The 19,984-nt window shown below is 44.1% G+C and overlaps 1 long non-coding RNA gene and 1 other non-coding gene across 2 annotated transcripts in view; one reads left to right on the top strand and one right to left on the bottom strand.

Annotated features, from left to right (window-relative positions):
- Positions 1-19,984, top strand: part of LOC144485434 (uncharacterized) — a 664,084-nt gene that overhangs the window by 513,731 nt on the left and 130,369 nt on the right. The gene's annotated exons all lie outside the window — the stretch shown is intronic.
- trnar-ucg (transfer RNA arginine (anticodon UCG)) lies at positions 16,333-16,424 on the bottom strand. Its single transcript is given in 2 exon segments — positions 16,333-16,368; positions 16,388-16,424. It is a non-coding gene; the product is annotated as a tRNA-Arg (tRNA).

Genomic DNA, 19,984 nt, shown 5'->3' with positions numbered 1-19,984 from the left:
AACCAGGGCAGGACTTATTCAGCGAATGGTAGGGGGTTGGGGAGAGTTACAGAACAAAGACATCGAGGGGTACAGGTTCATAGCTCCTTGAAAATGGAGTCACAGATGGACAGAGTGGTGAAGAAGGCATTTAGCATGCTAGCTTTCATTGGTCACAACATTGAATACAGATGTTGGGACGTCTTGTTGAAGTTGTACAAGACATTAGCAAGGCCACACTTGGAATACTGTGTACAATTCTGGTCACCCTATTATATAACGGTTATTATTAAACGAGAAAGAGTGCATAGGAAATTTACTTGGATTCTACCGGGACTTGATTGTTTGAGTTATAAGGAGAGACTTGATAGACTGGGACTTCCTTCTCTGGAGCGTAGAAGGCTGAGGGGTGAACCTATAGAGGTCTATCAAAAAATGAGAGACAGAGATCAGCTAGATAGTCAAAACCTTTTCCCAAAGGTGTGGGAATCTCAAACTAGAGGGAATAGGTAGAAGGAGAGAGAGGAGAGATACAAAACGGTCTAGAGCGGCAATTCTTTTCACACCGAGTGTGGTTAGTGTCCGGAACAAGCTGCCAGAGGTATTAGTAAAGGCGGGTATAATTTTGTCTCTTAAAAAGTGTTTAGACAGTTTCACGGGTAAGATGGGTATTGAGGGATATGGACTAAATGCGGACAATTGGGATTATTTAATGGGTTAAAAAAATAGAGGCGGCATGGATAAGTTGGACCGAAAGGCTTGATTCCATGCTGTAAACCTCTATGAGTCTATCATCTTGTCGACCTGGGACGTATTTTGCCAGAAATATATCTTGTGCGTTAGCAAGGCAACTGCTTTCTGAACGAGCTGTCCAGCTCGGTTCAATCTGTCAGAAATTATTGGACGTCTTTTAAAGCAACATCGATTTGTTTGCAAAATGCTCTGATCTCTGAATATATTCCACCAATTTATCGCTTGTGTTTGGAATGCCAGGCAAAACGGCCGCTTAATGCAGACATTTTGAAATCAATTCTAACATGGAATTTTCACTTATTATTCTCAAAAATCCTCTTTCACTAACGTTCCAATATGACAATCCCTCCCCATTTTTCACTTGCTCCTTCCATTCCCAAATTGTTATCACCAGGAATGCTGAACGCCCAACTTGTTGCAATGTGTTTGAATGAACACGATGTCATATTATCTAAGCGGCATTTTGAAATTCTCATTCATTCAATGTATTCTGGTGAAATACATTTCGTATGTCCTGTGTGTCATTACATAAGAATCTTACTCTGACATGACACCTTGTTTTGTTCTTATGGTGCTCTGTTTCTTTCCTCTCACGTCATGATTTTTCTCATGGAAGTTACAACACAGAAGCCATTCGGCTGAGAACACCCTGGTGCCCATTCCAATACCAGCTTTCTGCACCCGGCCCAGAGCACAGATCCAGGTCTTCGTAGAAGAAAAAACACTGAGAATTACGATTTATCCTCATGGGCTGCCCTGGAGAAGCTAATTAAACATTTCAAATGAGAACGACTGAGGACAGGTTTCCAACCTGTGCGTGGAATCCCCCCTGTGTTTCGAGTCCAACACCTTAATTGCGCGGCCACCGCAGCGGTTTATCTGTACGCATGATGTAACCACCTCAGAAACGTTCATCGTAACTTCATCAGGCACTTAGATTATGCAGAGTACAGCGTGTGAGCTGAAATCTGTTGGTCTCCCTCTTTTTGGTATCTTTATCTTTGATTATGAATTCATTTATATTTCAGAGACTTTTCGTCTGTTTCAATATTTTTTTCAGCATAAAGAAATTGAAGCCGAATTTAACGTCAGCAAAAAAAATAATGAAATGTTAAGTCCATTTCATGACCGACGAATATTGCGTTCACACTGCTTGTGCCCACATGCTTTGAAACGTAAGCGGTCTTGGGTAAGGTTCTACGCAAATGATGAACGCAAAGGCCGAGAAACGAACCCGGGTCAATTGCTTGAAAAGTCGGTACGCTCACCGCTATACCACCATGGCTTGCTCAAGTTAAGTACCTGTTATTTTTATCAGTTACAATTCCGGAACGACCTTAGTTGCTGATTTCATCAGACTCCAGGTGTGTCCAAAGCACAGTTCATGAACTGAACTTGGCTTGTCTCGTTTTTCTGGACTGATTAACTTCCTTTTTTACTGTTGTTTCTGATTGAGAACTCATTGTTTAGTTTTGAGGCCTGTTCTTCCATTGAAACAAAGTTTACACTGCAAGCAAATTGAAGCTGGATTTTCCGTTCGTAAGTCATTGATAATAAGAATATTCGGTGAATTTTATTTTAGGAGTGACCCTCTTCTGTTATGACCTGAGATTTCAATTAAATAAGTCAACTCTGTGATGGTCAGGAACTGGCCCTTGGTCAAATGCTCACAAAGTCAGCACTACACCACCTTCGCTCACCTGACTCTGCCACTCTCTCTGTATTTACGGAACGAATACACAAGCAACGATGTGGCATAGAAATCAGAGATTTGAGAATCACGTAACTGACATTCCATTTCTGGGAGTTTTACATTTTCCGATGGATCGGGGTGAGCAGGATCGCCCAATCAGAAAGCAGATCTCTGGAATATGGAACTTGATTAATATCATGTTTTGCAATCATTTAATCGGTAAGTACCAAGTTCATGTTATTTCACTCCAATCCAAAAAGGTTCTGAATGAATCGTTACTTTGTTGCACCACTCGTGTTCAGCCAGGAAATGGCAGTAGTGAACAATCATTTGGACTTGCTGTTTGTGTGAAGATATCTGGACAGGAATGGAGCTGCTGTTGCCGCGGAGCTGGCCAACTGCGCCCAATCCAAATAGATTCACACAATTAATGAACAGACGAAAAACAAGCGCAGCTGATTTTTAAGAAACTATGACAGTCTCTGAAAGCATTATGTCAGCACCTCTTCAAGAATCAATTTGCTGTAACTAATTCAATATGAACGATTTGAATGTCATCCCTATTCATGGCCAGTTCTCGTTCAGGCATCGACTGGTTCGACGTTTTACTGTTATCAGAGAACAGTCATCACTATTCTCTGAGAAGTAAAACTGCGCCCCGAACTTCATAGACTACAGTGCAGAAGGAGGCCATTCGGCCCATCGAACCTGTGCCAACAACAATCCGATGCAGGCCCTATCCCAGTAACCCCACATACTTGACATGCTAATGCTCCTGATACTAAGGGGCAATTTAACATGACCATTCCACCTAACCCGGCACTAATTTTCATGGCGGAACGGCGAATTCTCGAAAGACAAATTCTGCCACTTGCGCCGCAAATGAAGCTGGCGTCCACTTTGGAGCTCCTGAAACCACATATTTTCATGGCAAACCTCTGCACAAAGCTGGTGTCCTGATTTGAATCGATTGCCAGCTCGAGTATAGCATCCACACCGCTAATGTACCTACACAAAAACCTTGGGGACCAAGGGGCAATCTCGCATGGTCAATTGACCGAACCTGCTCATCTTTGTGGGAGGAAACCGGATGACCTGGTTTGCTGAGATAACTTGCTTGGGTGAATGCAGCTTGAACAGCACTCCAGAAGTTTGGCACTATCCAGGAAAAAGCATCCCACTTCATTCGCTTCCCGTGGATAAAAAAACCACGACAGACACACAATGGCAGCAGTGTGCACCATCTACAAGATTCGCTCCAGCAACTGGCTCCTTTGCCAGTACGTTACAAACACACGACAACTGCAACCTAGAAGGACACGCGCAGCAGACACATCAGAATAACACCTCCACGTTGCAGGACACTGATATTTACTTATTGATTGTAGTTATTTATAAGTTGTTGTTGTTGCGTGTGTGTTTTTTAATCTTCTTTTTGTTCCAAAAGAAGCAAAATACTATTTGAAAAGCATGTTACTGTTTCGAACGCAACCACCGAACGATGTGCCAACCTTTGAGAAAGCCACTGGGGTTTGCATTTTCATCTCGAATCAGTGGTTTCCCTGGGAGCCGAGTAAACAGAAACAGAATGGAGAGATGGCAGAGAAGGAAACGTCAGTTCCAAAGCTGAAACACAACAATTAAATAGGAAAGTGTTTGGTACTGAATCCGACTCTGCGGGGAACTCGAACCTACATCATTCGTGAGGCTAATTTATCACTACCGAGAAATCGAACGCGCTGTCTATTGCGCCACAGAACCGCACATCAGAAATTTATTTTACAGGTAAGTTCAACAATCTCGTAGTTAAAACGTCGGGAACAGTTAAGAGGAACTTCATTGATTGCAAGTCATGTTGGGACATCTTATGTCTGTTGAAACAGCTTGGAAATACAGACCTTTGTGTCCTTTATACAGGAAATCTGTCCATAGAATGATTGTCCCTCTCTCTCTTCCTCCTTCTCCTGTTCAGCTTGGAGTGTAATCCCGTAGGCTTGATCGTCGGGAGACACATTCTACTCTATCTGTCACAGGGCTGATCAGAACCTGTTCCCTGTTCCAGTAAAGCACCTGCACAGAATACAACAAAAAGCAGGAAGAATGAAATCTGAAACAAAAACAGAAAGTGCAAAAAATGCTCAGCAGGTGAAGGAACACTTTTGATTCATGGAGATTTCTGTAAAACCAGCTCCTGAAGCACAGCACAGTTGCACAGTTTAAAGTTTCCATTCATCCACACTGGATGCTTTATTCCATGATTTTGAACAATTCAAATTGATAATAAAGGCGGGAATTACACACAGCCTTCATGAAACTCACGCGCTAAACATTGAAAGGTAACAGTGTTTAATCAAGGGATGGTTCTGTTTTGTTCATTTATTATTAATGGAGAATAGAAAAGTTGGAACAGTATGCAATCTGGGCAATATAACTGAACAAAGTGAAACACAATGGGGACTGGGCAGGATAAGCCGACCATGGGCAGTGTACAAAGTGAAGGTGCGACGTTGACTGAGTTGTCAGACGGAGCAGGGAGTCGTTGCAGAGTGAAGCTACATAGGAAAGTGGGAGTGCTAAATGTGTAATGATCACTGTACAAGTTGACGGTGAAATGCAGACTTCCGGCTGGATATTCAATGGGGTCTGAGATGGGTGAATAGACTGTAGCATCTTGGCGTGGTAAAGGTGCAATAGGGATGAGGAACGCTAAAGGTATACCCTTTAGTTTCTTTCATCTCTCCTCGGTCTTCGGACCAAAATACATCACTTCACACTTTCTTACATCAATTAAATTGCACCTGTCACGTGTCTGCACATTCCACCAGCCTGTCTGTATCTTCTTCAAGATTATCACTAGCCTTCTCACTAAAGTTCACAATATTTTCAAGTTTTGCACCACCGGCAAATTTTGAGGTTGAAATCTGTGCACCTTGATATAGGTCAGTAATATATATCAAGAAAAGCAAGTTTCTCTCTGTATGCCATGCCCAATCAGAAATAGGCAAAACTTTGTGTAATATATGCTTTAATAGGTTTGTACTAATAAGTAAACTATTGCAGAATGAAATTCTATCTATGCTAAAAAGAACAATGATTCCAAATGCCACTTGGTTCAAAAGAAAATACATACAGGTGCTAATACTTTCACTTAAAAAGCATAGCCTTGCTGATTTATCGGTATTTAAATGATGAATACAGAGGAAAGCAGCGTACTGATAGATTTCGAATTGATATGGCCAACACATTTACTATTTCGAAATTCATCCGTCCCAGTTCAATAAAATGTGAACAATTCTTGTCTGTTGTGTCCCTCTCTGATGTCGAAACTTCAGTCTACCAGGGAATGCTGACATCTACTGGCCGCAATACAGCACTGCAGTAGAGCGGGAAAAATGCACATTAACTGTCTCTATTGCAGAGACACATCGATCAGGAATTAATGATGGGATGTCAGCATTATTTCCCATAGAGAATTCAATATTAATGTACTTTCCAATGTAGTCAGTATAACTTGGAATTTGCTATTACCTGAAGCAGTTGAGGCGACTAGCATCGATGTACTAAAGGGAATCTTGGTAATGAGACGATGGAGAATGAATTTCAGAGATAAGCAGATGATGTTACATTGAAGATTTTGAGTAGAGGATCGTGTGGAATCATGCACTAATTAGAATAAAAAGCCCAGTTTCAATTAGGTATCTTCCAGGTAGAATGTGCACATACTTGCAAAGTCTCTCAGATAGATTTACAATGAATATCACACACATATGTCACACCGGAGACAGAGCGATACAGAATGAGTCCAACACTCATACATCTAGAATCTTAGAGTGGATACAACAAAGAGAGGGAGACCATTCGGCCCTTAGTCTGTGCGCTGGTCTGTACAAGAACAATTCAGCTCATCCCTTTCCTAGTCCTTGTCTCATAACTCTACAAATCATTTCACTTCAGGTGCTGATCAAATTCCCCTTTGACAACCCTGATTTGATGCTCCGTCTGCCATACTCTCAGGCATTGCATTCCAGTCCTAAACACTCAGCACATTAAAACCCATCCTTCTCTCCTCTGGCAATGGGAACAATATTTTTTTCATCTATTCTTCTTAGACTGCACCCACAAACCCATCACCTCTGCCATCGCGAAGGACAGCGGCAGCAGATACATGGGAGCACGAGCGCTACAAGCAGAGCAGGAGACATATTAACAGAACAGAAGAAAAAAACATTTCCACAGCCGAAAAAACATTTACAACAACTGGGAAGCATTTTACACAACAGTAGAAATCAACTCTCAACAACAATTGAGACAGTTACATGGGTAAGATGGTCTGGAGGGATATGGGACAAACACGGGCAATTGGGAATAGTTCGCGGGCAAAAAACTGGGCGGCATGGACAAATTGGGCCGATGAGCCTGTTTCCATGCTGGAAACCTCTATATTATAGAGCACAGCAGGAAGCATATTAGTAGACAGTGAAACACCACACAACAATGAACATCTTTGAAAAAAAACAGCACCGTTTCACAGCAGGAAATATATTTATAAACATATTTACACGAGAAAACTCCTTTAAAACATCAGTGATCATTTCCGTGTCTTGCCGGATTCCCGGCACCTTTGTCTGTCGTTACACGTGTCCAAACAGTCCCTTTTGCTGCTGCTGTGCGTGTCTTTCTCTGTCCATTGTATTCGTGGTATTATGCATTAGAATTGTGTGGCCAGACTGAGCCTCCTGACACTGATGCCGGTGTAAAACAACAATGTAGAAATCAATATCTGATTGGCTACATTGATAGGCAGCAGGTGGGGCTTCATTTACTGTAGCAGAGTGGCGCAGCAGCAGTATGCTGGGCCTACAACTCAGAGGTCGCTGTACCGAAATCATTCTTTGCTATTTCCTCTTTACAACGGTAATCAACCCACTTGACTACAATTCTGCAACTTTTCCGTTGAATTTGTGGGCATTTTCATTGGTTCCTCTTTTCTGTTATAAGCCTCAAACTGCAGTTGATCACCTTGATATGCACAAAAGCTGTAGATGCTGTGAACATGCACCAGGATGTATTAGTGACCGAGGTAATGGTGCACGGGGCGCAATTTCAGAATTTGTATATAATTTGAAACGTGGAAACATTGTGAACTGTGAGGAGGATGGTGTAAAAGTTCAAAAAGGACGGGGACAAGTTCCAGATGAAATTCGAAGCTGAGAATTGTGAAGTGATTCATTCTGTTAGGAAGATTAGAGAGGCAATGAAAAGTAAAAGGAAAACAGTTCCAAAGTATCTCATCTATTTCACTCGTGAGGTAACTCTACATGAGGTGCAACAGTACAACTCTAAAATAACAGCAAATTACTGTGGATGCGGTCATCTGAAACCAAAAGAGAAAATGCTGGAAACAATCTGCAGGTCTGGCAGCAACTCTAAGGAGTGAAATGAGCTGATGTTACGAGTCCTTTGACAAAGGGTCATCTGGACTGCTTTACTGCTAGCTGCTAACTTCCTTAAAGTCAATAATAATCCATTCAAAATATCAGCATATGTGTTTTACAATCATAATTACTCATTTGGATCAATTACTGCATCTCATATGGCTTCTTGTTAGCTCATAAATGCATTTAAAAGTCATTTAACTGAATGCTGTTACTTTTATCAGTGGCTTAATGCCGACTGGTTTAAAAACCGTACCACCCCATCAGTGGTTCCACTTACAGATATTAATGTCATGAGACGTCTGGACAGAGTGGTTAGGGACAAACATATCCCACTCGTGGAATGATGAACAATGAGAGAGAACAGATTGAGCATCATGGCCAAAGGAAGGAATAGGAACACGAGGAAAATATTTTTCACACAGCGTGTGCTTAATGTGTGGAATGCATTGCCGGAGAGTGTGGTGGATACATACAGATTCAATTGAAATGTTCTAAAGGGATTAGACTGTTCTATAAAAAGGAAGAATGTGCAGTGTAACAGGGAGAAGGCGGAGGTGTTCATTTTCTGTCACAACTTCTCACATAATTTCTCATTCATCATTCATCGATTATGAACTGTTCTCTTGTCGTTTCTAAACAAGGAGAAGTGCAGCAATGATTATATGAAAAGAGACTTGGTGGCCTAAGGCTAACGGTAGAGTTAAAAAAACAACAAATATGTGTCTAAAAGGTGGTCAGGATGACACAGAAACGAAATCTGAAATGAAAACAGAAAATACGAGAAACCTCAGCAGGTCTGGCAGTATCTCTGGAGAGCGAAACAGAGTTTCGATCGGCACACCATCGTGGAGCAAAGGGCCTGTTCTGTGCTGTACTTTTCTATGAATGCTTCCAGTCCGTATGACTCTTCTTCAGATATCAAGAGAGATTGAAATGTGACGGATTTTAAAATGTTGAAGAGAATTCGGAGCACAATCGATATAATTCATTAAAGCAATTAGAAGAGCAAAGGGCACATTTGTTTTTATTGCAAGTGGATTGGGGTAGATGAAGAAAGGTGTCTTGCTGCAATTGTGCAGGATTTTATTGAGACCACATTTGCAATACTGTGTACAGTTATTGTCTCCACATTTGAGAAAGGACATACTTGCATTGGAGGCGGTACAGGGAAGGTTCACTAGATTGCCCCTGGAAATGAGGAGGTTGTTCTGTGATGAGAGGCTGAGTGAATCAGTCTGAGAGACCCTGAAGCTCAGAACAATGTGTAAATGCTGAGTGAATGCTTCCATTGCTGTCCTCTGGGCAGACGGATGGCGGATAAAATTTACGTAAAGTTATGTTAAAGTAGAGTTTATTTATTATTCGCAAGTAAGGTTTGTATAATACTGCAATGAAGTTACAGTGAAATTTCCCCCGTCACCACAATCTGGCACACTCTCGCTGTGTGGTTCTCTCTCTGTGACTCTCTGTGGCTCTCTCTCTCTCTCTCTCTCTCTCTCACTCTCTCTCTCTCTCTCTCTGACTCTCTCTCTGACTCTCTCTCTCTCTGACTCTCTCTCTCTCTCTCGCTCTGCCTCTCTCTCTCTCTCTCTGACTCTCAGCTTTTCACGTTCTCTCCCTCTCTCGTTGACAACTGCACACTTTTTGGTTGTGTTTGACAGAGGCTGTGCAGGAGGCTCACCAGTTGCAGTGACTCACGGGCCGGGCTAATGGGTTCTTGATGGTGCAGCCCATCAGGATTGACACCCATCTGGGCATCTTCTCCTCGCTCACCAACTGGACACAGCTCGGCTGTGCCAAACTGATGCGCGTTATCACACACGAGGCTTGAGATGCTCAGGAAATAAAGGCTTTTATTTACTGTTACAACGAAGCTACTAAGTATAGTACACGATCCAAGACTGAGGGGTCCCAGACAGAGCAGTGACCTTTATACCTCTCCCAGGAGGCGGAGCCCGACTGGGATGTACCATAATAACTATAATACAAGGTGTAACAGCCCAACCCTAACCCCAACAGCAACAAGTAGAACAACCCATCCCTAACCCCAACAGCAACATATATACATACTTGTAGTACTAGCCAGACCCTGGCTCAGTACTATCTAGTGGCAACCAACGATGGTTCACCACACAAACCTCGCGGCACCTTCGGCTTCTAAGCCAAGAGAGTTTCCACCGGCCGGCCTCATACTCTGAACTGTCCCTGTCCCCAACTGGGACACAACACATCCCTCAATATACTCACCCAGCATTAACAACATGGCTCTGCGATTTACTGTCTGAGAGAGAGGGGGGGGGGGAACAGAGAGACAGAGGTGGGGGGGGGGGCTGGTGCACAGAGAGAGAGGGGGCAGAGAGGGGGGTATGCCGAGCGAGAGGGGGGCATGCCGAGAGAGGAGGCATAGAGAGAAATAGGGGGCATAGAGAGAGAGAGAGGGGGACATGCAGAGAGAGGCCGGCAGAGAGAGGGAGGTAAAAAGGGGACAGAGAGAGAGGGGGGGCGGTGGCAGCGAGAGAGAGGGGGCAGAGAGAGAGGGGGCAGAGAGGGAGATGTGGCAGAGGGAGAAAGAGCGATGCAGAGAGACAAGAGGGCAGAGAGTTAGAGGGGGCAGAGAGAGAGAGCGGGGCCGAGAAACAGAAAGGGGCAGAGAGTTAGAGAGCGGAGGCAGGGAGAGAGACAGAGACTGTGAGGTTCTTCAGCAAATTGACAAAGAAAGGGACATGGTTTTGGAGGGGTTGGAAGGCTTGCGTGGACAAGTCTCAAAGTCTTGATGATTGTGTCCCCAGATGCTGTGGGAGGCAAGGGAGGAGATTACAGGGTCTCTGCGAGATATTAAGAGGTTAACATCGCATGCAGCTAAGAGCTTTTGCAAAAAGCGGCTAAACCAGCAGTTTGGGTAAATGACAAGCTTAAGACATTGATTGCAAGAGGTTTCCAGTACAGGAGCAGGAATGTGTTGTTGCAATTATACAGGGCCTTGGTGAGCCCACACCTAGAATATTGTGTGCAGTTTTGGTCTCCTTTTCTGAGGAAGGATCTTCCTGTTCTCGAGCGAGTGCAGTGAAAGCTTACCAGGTTGATTCCAGAGATGACGGGACTGATGCATGAAGGGAGACTGACCAGGTTAGGATTGCTTTCGCCGGAGTTCAGACGAATGAGGTGGGATCTCATAGAGACTTATAAAATTCGAACAGGACTAGACAGGATAGATGCAGGTAGAATTTCTCCGATGGTTGGGGGGTCCAGAAACAGGGGTCACAGTCTGAGGATTCAGGGAAGACTATTTAGGACGGAGGTGAGGAGACATTTCTTCACCCAAAGAGTAGTGCGCCTGTGGATTTCATTACCATAGGAAGTAGTTGATGCCAAAATATTGAATGCATTCAAGAGGCGGCCAGATACAGCACTTGGGGCGAATGGGATCAGAGGTTATGGGAAAAAGCGGGATTAGGTTATTGATTTGGAGGTTTAGCCATGATCGCAATGAATGGCAAAGCAGGTTCTAAGGGCCAATTGGCCTCTTCCTTCCCCTATCGTCTATGTTTCTATGAAGCCCCCAAAGCGAGAATCACACCACGAGACCAACGGGCCGGTGACATGCAAGCATCTGAGCCTATCAAAATATGTTCCAGTCAAAGCAGACTCGCTGTCTTTGCAGACCATGATAGAGTAATAGAAAATTGAATAAAACACAGCAGATTCACGGGGAAATGTGATTCTCTTTGTCTTACACCCTGAGTATTGAACCAAAAGTTCAATGTTGGGATTGTAGTTTCTCTCAGCGAAAGGAACTCCAATCACATCAGTTCAGAGATTGTCGTGAAGAACCGGCAAGAAACAAAATGTGGAAAAACACAGCTAAGTGTGTTCAAATGCAGAGAGGCAATGTATGAAACGTTCCACAGATTAATGATGAAAGTGGGTTTTGCACCCACCCGTGCAGAACACAATCGATGCACAGACCATCGCCAAAACCACTCAACCGTTTCGTCAACGACAGAGAAACTTGTAAACCGTCTCCTTCCATTTGATTGTGTATCCATGAAGAGTTGGGGATGAAGGTCTCCCTCACCAACGCTCCTGGATGTCCAGCCAGATGGAACAAACAGAAGAAATTTCCATTCCACCAGGTCAGGGAATGTTGGGAATGGAGCGGTGTGAAACATTCCCAGACAATGTCCCACATTGTTCCTCTCAGCGTGAAAACTCACCGCGGAAAGACTGAAACTGGCACCAATTTGATCACATCATGATTCGCATCACTCACACTTTAACCATGAGGCCACTGATGAAGCCAGGATGACTTCGAAGTTCTACTAAAATGCCAACTGAACTCACTGACTGGCAGAATGACATTACCCACGGGACTGGTGAGTCACAACCACAGGCCGACTTGGCCAGTGGTGAAAACAGATATCACTGCTTCTGACCTTCACCAGAACAGACAGTGAAATAAAACATTGCTCACTAACATCTCTGATGTGTCGAGAAAAGTTAGTTGATAAACAATTGCGTTGTGAAAATATCGTTGCTAAACTTTGGGATACATTGAAAATTTGTTTTCAGTGGTTGGGTTGCAGTGGGTGGCTCGTTGGTCTTGGGGTATGATTCTCGCTTTGGGCGTAGCATGAATATGCGAGAGGTCACGGGTTCAAATCCCAGACGAGCCCCGAAATTTTTTTTTAAGATAATTCTTTGCAATGAAGACGGCGACAATGAGCGAAAGCCGAAGCAATGTTGAGCTCCCGAGAACTCATTGCAGAGAAAATATCTCTGCAGTCTCGAAAAACAACCATACAGTTTGACAGAACTGTGAATCCCACGGTCTGATTTTATATTTTCCATGTTTTAGTTTAATTCCGGTGCTCTGAGTGAACCGTGAGTATGGTGCGTTTCAGCAGTCCTGTTGAGGGGAAATCAGGCGACGGACACACGAACAGAGGAAATAAGGGCACAAGAAGGCCATTTGGCCCCGCAAGACTGCCCCGCCATTCACTAAGATCATGGCTGATTTGTTTATGTTTCGATTTCCACATTTCCATCTGTCCCCGTTAACCTGTGATTCTGTTGCCAAATAGGAATCATCTACCTCCGGCTTAAAAATATTCAATATCCCCGCCTCCACCGCCTTCTGAGGCAGAGTTCCAAAGTCGCGCAAGGCTCCGGGAGAACAGGATTCGCCGTCCGAAAAGAGGAAGCTCAGTTTTCTTTAAGTGCCCGCTGTTCTGCATTCACTCACAAGAAGATACATCATTTCTCCGTGCAATTGTGAAGATCATTCAAGATCTGATGTGCTTTGAACAAGGTACCTCCTACTCGGAGTATCCCCGTTGCAAAGATGCCCAAACAGGAAGTTGTTTCCTCTTCGCAATCTGGTAAATCTCCTCTGCATTGTCGAACTATTCAAGTTATCAAACTGGCAATCTCGTCTGGACCGTTTGCAACGCATTTACATCCTTCATTAGATATTCATACCAAAACTTCAGACAATATTCGAGATACTTCACTGAAGCATAACATGATTTTCTTACATGGCCAAATGCTTGTAACAAAGCAAATATTCCATTGACCTTTTTTATTACTTGTTGTACATGCATTCTAAATATTTGTGACTCGTACACTCGAACAACGGGATCCCTTTGCATCTGGGGAAGTTTGCAGCCCTTCTAGAATTGACTAATGATCTGATTTTCTTCTGTTCCTGACGAAGTGAATAACTTCACATTATATTCCAGTTGCCAGGTGCAACTGGAATATAATGTGCACCAAACCTGCCTATAACTATCTCCAAGCTCCTTACGTCCTCTCCTCTCCACAAGTTACTTTACGACATATATCGTGTCTTCTGCAAATTTTGCTGCCGTGCTTTCAGCTGTGGGCTGCGATAGCTGAGCTTCTGTGGAGATGACAATTCCCAGACACAAAGTGTCCGATTATTTTTTCCTGTGCTGTAACTATTCTGTGTGTATGGATGTGAAAACCATTATTTATCCCTTGGTGTGTGAGGCAGGAACTGAGAGTGGAATTCATTGTCTATCTGTCAGTCTCTGTGGGTGTTTATGAGTGAATGATGCACTCTGTATCACTCTGTCTTTTATTCACACTGTGATTGCGGATTTATTGTTTGTCTCCCAGTCTCTGAGCCACTTTGTAAATCTGGGATAATTCAATAAATAATATACCTAAATGAAACTGGGACCATTTTTTTCCAATTGATCAACTGCTCGACACGCTCCTCCACCCAAAATATTTCATCTTTTTGTCTCAAATCCATTCACCTTTCAACACTTACCCAGCTTTCCATTAAATACAGCTGTGCTAAACGTCTCCAATCGTAGAATCCCGACCGAGCAGAAGAAGGCCATTTGGCGCATTGAGTCTGTACCGACCACATTCCCACCCAGGCCATGGTGCTGTAACCCTAATTTACCTTGATGATCCCCCTGACACGAGGGTCAACTTAACATGGCCAATCAACCTTGCCCGCATGCCTTTGGGTTGCGGGAGTACACCCACGCAGATATGGGGAGAACGTGCAAACTGCATACAGTGAACCGAGGCCGGAACTGAACCTGGGACCCTGGCGCTGAGGCAGGAGTGCTAACCACTGAGCCACCGTGCCGCCCAAAATTCTTCCCAGTTTGTTGGCAAATTTCCTGTCTCGTATCCTTCTGTATCTTTGGTGGGACAACCGAAATTTAAATCGAGTGATTGTTTCTTCTTGTATTCTGCAGTGATATATTCACTGCAGGAATTCTTGTGAGCTCAAACCTGCTCCCGATTTAATAAACGGTGGATTGGCTTGTCCGGCATTTTGAACCCGGGACCTCTAGCATGCCAGTCCTACCCCAAGCGAGAATCATACCCCAAGACCAACGAGCCAACTTCCAACGCTTTAGCCGATAGCAAATTGCAAATGCTGCCAACTCAATGATAATTTAAGAGTAATTTCTATCGTGGATTTAATAATTAAATTACGAGGTCTATCCTATCACACCCCGGCATTAATTATTCATATTGACCCATTCCTGCAACACCCTCACTTGATGTGAATGTCTTCCTTCTTTTGAAGTTCTGAGTTGCGGCCGGTAGAGGTCAGCACATTCAGGTAGAGCGAAGCTCACAGACCAGAGAGGGACAAACAAACAAGAATTGTTCAAATTCTATTGGGAGTGGGAAATTTTAACAATACGAATGTTGGACGTGGTTTTTTCTGATAGGTATTTTGTAACAAACAGTTGTAATCGTTGTCTGTCCCTCGATTCGAGGATGACATCCATTCAGGGCCGTGATTTTCTGCTATGGGTCTTCATGTGAGTGAACAGGCCCATTCTCGGCCCACAGAGCTTTCTTCTCTGCTACTTTCTTCTCTGCCGCCATGTTGCCTCATAAAAGCATGCTGCAGATTGGGGGACATGTTTCGCCCATTTTCAAGCTCCTCCCAGTCATCGGCATGAATGCTACCTCGCTTCAATCTGGAGGATGTCAGGGAAGAATTACTGATAGAATTTCCCTCACAGTCTTAGGATGCGCTGATACACTGGTCCGATGTACATCATTGCACTAAAACTACCAACCATCAATGGCATGTGTGAGTGAGATACATTCTTATCTGCCCTTCTCTGGTCCCATTTGATCGAAATGATTTTTTTCCAAATCTTTCACTAATTTAAATCCCAGAATCAGGCCATTCCTCAGCCTTGTTGTTAGTGGAGAAGAAGGGTCCAGTTTCTCAGTCCGTTACCAGGCCATTCTCTTTCCACTCAATGATTCTTCTTTTTATGGGCTGTTGGTGTCGCCTGCAGGACCAGCATTTGTTGCCCTTCCCGAATTGCCCTTCAACTGAGAATGGCTTGTTTGACCATTTCAGAGGTCGAGTAAGAGTCACCCTCTTACTCTCGAGTCACATGTAGGCCAGACCAGTTAAGGAGGCCAGACTTATTTACCTGTACTGCTTCGGTGAACCAGACTATATTTTACAACAATCGACCGTAGTTTCAAGGCCGCCATTACTGAGACCAGCTTTCAATTCCAGATTGATTAAATAGTGAATTTAAATCATCAGCTGCCGTGGTGGGATTTACTCCGTGTCCCCAAAGATTAGTGCGAGCCACTGGATTACCAGCCCCATCACCTTTCATCCCTGTAAACCGCAACAGTTCACTCAGCTCATTATTCAACCTCTTCCTGAGGAGATTAGATTTTCCTCCACAGAATTTTATTAAACCATTTGCTGCAAACCCTGTTGCTCCATTCGGGAGCAACAATAATTTATTGAGACCACACAAAAAAGATTGATTTCTTGGGTGGAGAATAAAATAAAGAGATGAGAAAATTTAATGAACAGAACAACAAGGAAATACATTCTGAGAAAGCGCCCTGCAGTGTGTGCAAGAAAATGCAGAGCTTTCAGCTGAAGAAGGAAATCTCGGTTTGCCGGGAGTTCTCCCAGATTTCTGCATAAAACGACCGCGACAGGACTCGAACCTGCAATCGTCTGATATCATCACCCCCAGCATTACCGAAGTCAGACGCCTTATCCATTAGGCCACGCGGTCAACAGATGCAGTACAGCATCAAATGTTAGCTCCATGTGAATAGCTGCCGTGATTATATTTATTTTCAGTTGCGTTTTTGGATGCTTCTCTTATTCGCAGATGCCAACAAATTGAAGGGGAATCCCCAGAGTTTGTAAACGGCCGGAAACTAAAGTCCACTTCTAACATTCTTGTGTGACTGTCATGTGTGGAGTTTGCACGTTCTCCCCGTGTCTGCGTGTGTTTCCTTCGGGTGCTTCGGTATCCTCCCATCTCGAACGATGTGCCGATTAGGTAGATTGACAAGGCAAAATTGACACTTATTGTCAGGGGGATTAGCAGGGTAATTACGTGCGATTACAGGGAGGGATTCTCTGTCGGGGAGTCGGTGCAGAATGTCTGGGCCGAATGGCCTCCTTCCGCACTGTCGGGATCCTATGCCTCCTCCATATCCTGTCTTAAATCTTTAATATCTGTCCCTGAATACTCCTGCTCGCGGCTCATGCAGCAACTTCCTCCTGTGTGCCTTAGTTCAATATGTTATAGTATTTTACACCTCTCGTACAGCACCACTCAATCCCGTTTGCTGCAAAGAGATAAACTCCGAATAATCCAGCATTACCTTGTAGCTATAATCCCTCATCGCTGGATCCAAAACAGTAAATGTCGTTTCCCCCCTCAGAAGGACCCTCACGCACTTTCTAAAGTGTGCTTACCGGGTCTGGGTGCAATCCAATAACAGTTGCAGTTAATCAGAACTTCATAAAGATTGAGCATAACTTCCCTGCTTTTATACTCAGTGCCTCGACTTACGAAGCCAATGATCCAATCCGCCTTCCTGACGACGCTCTCAGAATGGCCTCTCTCCATCAAAGGTCTCTCTGAACCTCAGGTTCCCCGAGCCGGCACACTGTCTAGAACTGGACCATTCAGTTTCTATTGCCTCTCCCCATCTCTTCTGTCAAATTGCAGCACTGCTCCTGATTGTGGTATTAATACTGTGTCTCCGTCACAATATCATTGAGAGCTGAGGCTGCAGCTTTTCTTTCTCCAAGATAATCTTTCTGGAAAAAGCCGGAATTTACAAGGATTTCTGAAACTGATAAATTGTCTGGCCGGCTGTGTCTCACTGCCCTAACTCACTCTGTCTCTGTCTATCCCTCCACGCCCTCTCATCAACTGTATATGAAGGGGGGAATTTGTGGGTTAGTAACTCAGTGCACACAATCTGTATATTCATCTGACCAAATAGAATTCAGCTTGTGAACAAGATCATATTTTCACCCAGTTCTGGGTTCACCCAGGCACAGCTCTAATTGGCTGCAACCCCCTGAATCTGGGGAACATACACTGTGAGCATTGCCGGCCTCAGCGGTTTTAACAGTTACTGAGCTGAGAAACTCCAACTAATGCCCGAGAATCCACAGCACAGAGCGAGGAGAGGAAAGCCTGTCCTGGGAGCTGTCAATCTGAGACAGAGTTTGACCTGTCAATGTGCAGAGGTGAACATTGTGTCAGCGAGAGTGTGTTAAAGGGGCGGCTGGGTTAGACAAATGTTAGTGTTTGTGTGTCCGCACTCAGCTCCGGATTCTCCAGCCCCTCTTGAGTCAAATCGGAAGATTCTCTTGCCATTAGATCGTGCTGCTGTCCTGCTCAGACTTGAAGAGAGAAGTTAAGCAAAAGTTTTGGTCGATTTCAAGGTTTCAGTCGACAGACGGACTCTAAGTCAGCGCTCGACTCAGAGAGCGCGATCAATTCAGCAAAGAGACGTGTTGAAATGGAAATTGCTGCCCTGAATTCACATGGAATTTTCTCAACAGGAAATATTCAGATTTCAGTAATAGAAATAAGTCAGTCTGAGAATCTGGAGTGCCCAATTTTAATTGCAGTGGGAGAGTTTGTGAGGAGAGAGAAACACAGAGAGACTGCAAGAGCCGAGAGCTGACAGCAGCTTGTCTCTGCTCCGTCTGCTCTTTGCCTTTAAGTTGCTCTGCGCCGCCACCGCTAGTTTCATTTCGGATCCAGTTCTGACTCCCACAGACATTTTCCAGACATTCTTGGATATCATCTTTTCGGCCTGGGACATATTGTACCAGAAATATATCTTGTGCGTAAACAAGACAACAACCGCTTCCTAAATGAGCTGCCCAGCACGGTTCAATCTGTCAGAAATTATTGGAAGATTTTAAAGCAACGTCGATTTGTTTGCAGAATTCTCTCATCTCTGAATATATTCCATCACTTTATCGCTTGTGTTTGGAGTCGTGGAGAAAATGATCATTTAATCCAAAGACATTTTGAAATTAATTCTAACATGAAATTTCCTGATGTTTTCTGCATATCTATAATCCTCTTTTACTGACGTTCCAATATGATTATACTTCCCTATATTCATAGAAACATAGAAAAGCTACAGCACAAACAGGCCCTCCGGCCCACAAGTTGTGCCGAACAATTTCCTTACCTTCTAGGCTCATCTATAACCCTCTATCTTACTAACATCCATGAACCTATCGAAAAGTCTCTTAAAAGACTCAATCGAATCCGCTTCCACCACCACTACCGGCAGCCGATTCCACGCACCCACCACCCTCTGAGTGAAAAACTTACCCCTAACATCTCCTCTATACCTACTCCCCAGCACCCTAAACCTGTGGCCTCTCGTGACAACCATTGCAGACCTGGGTAAAAGCCACTGAGAATCCACTCTATCAATACCTCTCAACATATTATGCACCTCTATCAGGTCACCTCTCATCCTTAGCCTCTCCAAGGAGAATAGACCTCGCTCTCTCAACCTATCCTCATAAGGCATACCACTTAATCCCGGCAACATCCTCGTAAATCTCCTCTGCACCAGTTCTATGGCTTCCACATCCTTTCTGTAATGAGGCGACCAGAACTGGGCACAGTACTCCAGGTGGGGTCTCACCAAGGTCCTATACAGCTGCAGTATTATCTCCCGATTTCTAAACTCAATTCCTCTATTAATGAAGGCCAGTGTTCCATCCGCCTTCTTAACCACAGCCTCTACCGCTTTGAGCGTTCTATGAACCCGGACCCCAAGATCCCTTTGTTCTTCCACACTGCCAAGCGTCTTACCCAGAATATTATATTATTCCATCCTATTCGAATTGGCAAAATGAACCACCACACACTTGGCTGGGTTGAAGTCCATCTGCCACTTCTCCGCCCAGTCTTGCATCTTATCCATGTCTCGTTGCAACTGCTGACATCCCTCGACACTATCCACAACACCTCCAACCTTTCTGTCATCAGCAAACTTGCCAACCCATGCTTCCACTTCCTCATCCAGGTCATTTATAAAAATCACAAAGAGCCAGGGTCCCAGAACAGATCCCTGGGGCAACCCAATCCAGTTTAAAGAAATTGAAGCCGAATTTTCCATCCGGAAAAATGAAATGCAAACGTGAAGTCCATTTTAAGACATGACCGGCAAATGCTGCGTGTCCTCCTGTTTTTGTCCACATGTTTTGAAACACGAGAGCCCGTGGAAAAGATTCAAAGTAAATGCGATGGCGGGGAATCGAACCAGGGTCAACTGCTTGGATATATAGTGA

Source organism: Mustelus asterias, unplaced genomic scaffold, assembly GCF_964213995.1.
Source record: "Mustelus asterias unplaced genomic scaffold, sMusAst1.hap1.1 HAP1_SCAFFOLD_194, whole genome shotgun sequence".
Taxonomy (NCBI): Eukaryota; Metazoa; Chordata; class Chondrichthyes; order Carcharhiniformes; family Triakidae; genus Mustelus; species Mustelus asterias.
Note: the sequence above shows the minus strand (reverse complement) of the source record. Positions and strands in the feature narration are given on the sequence as shown.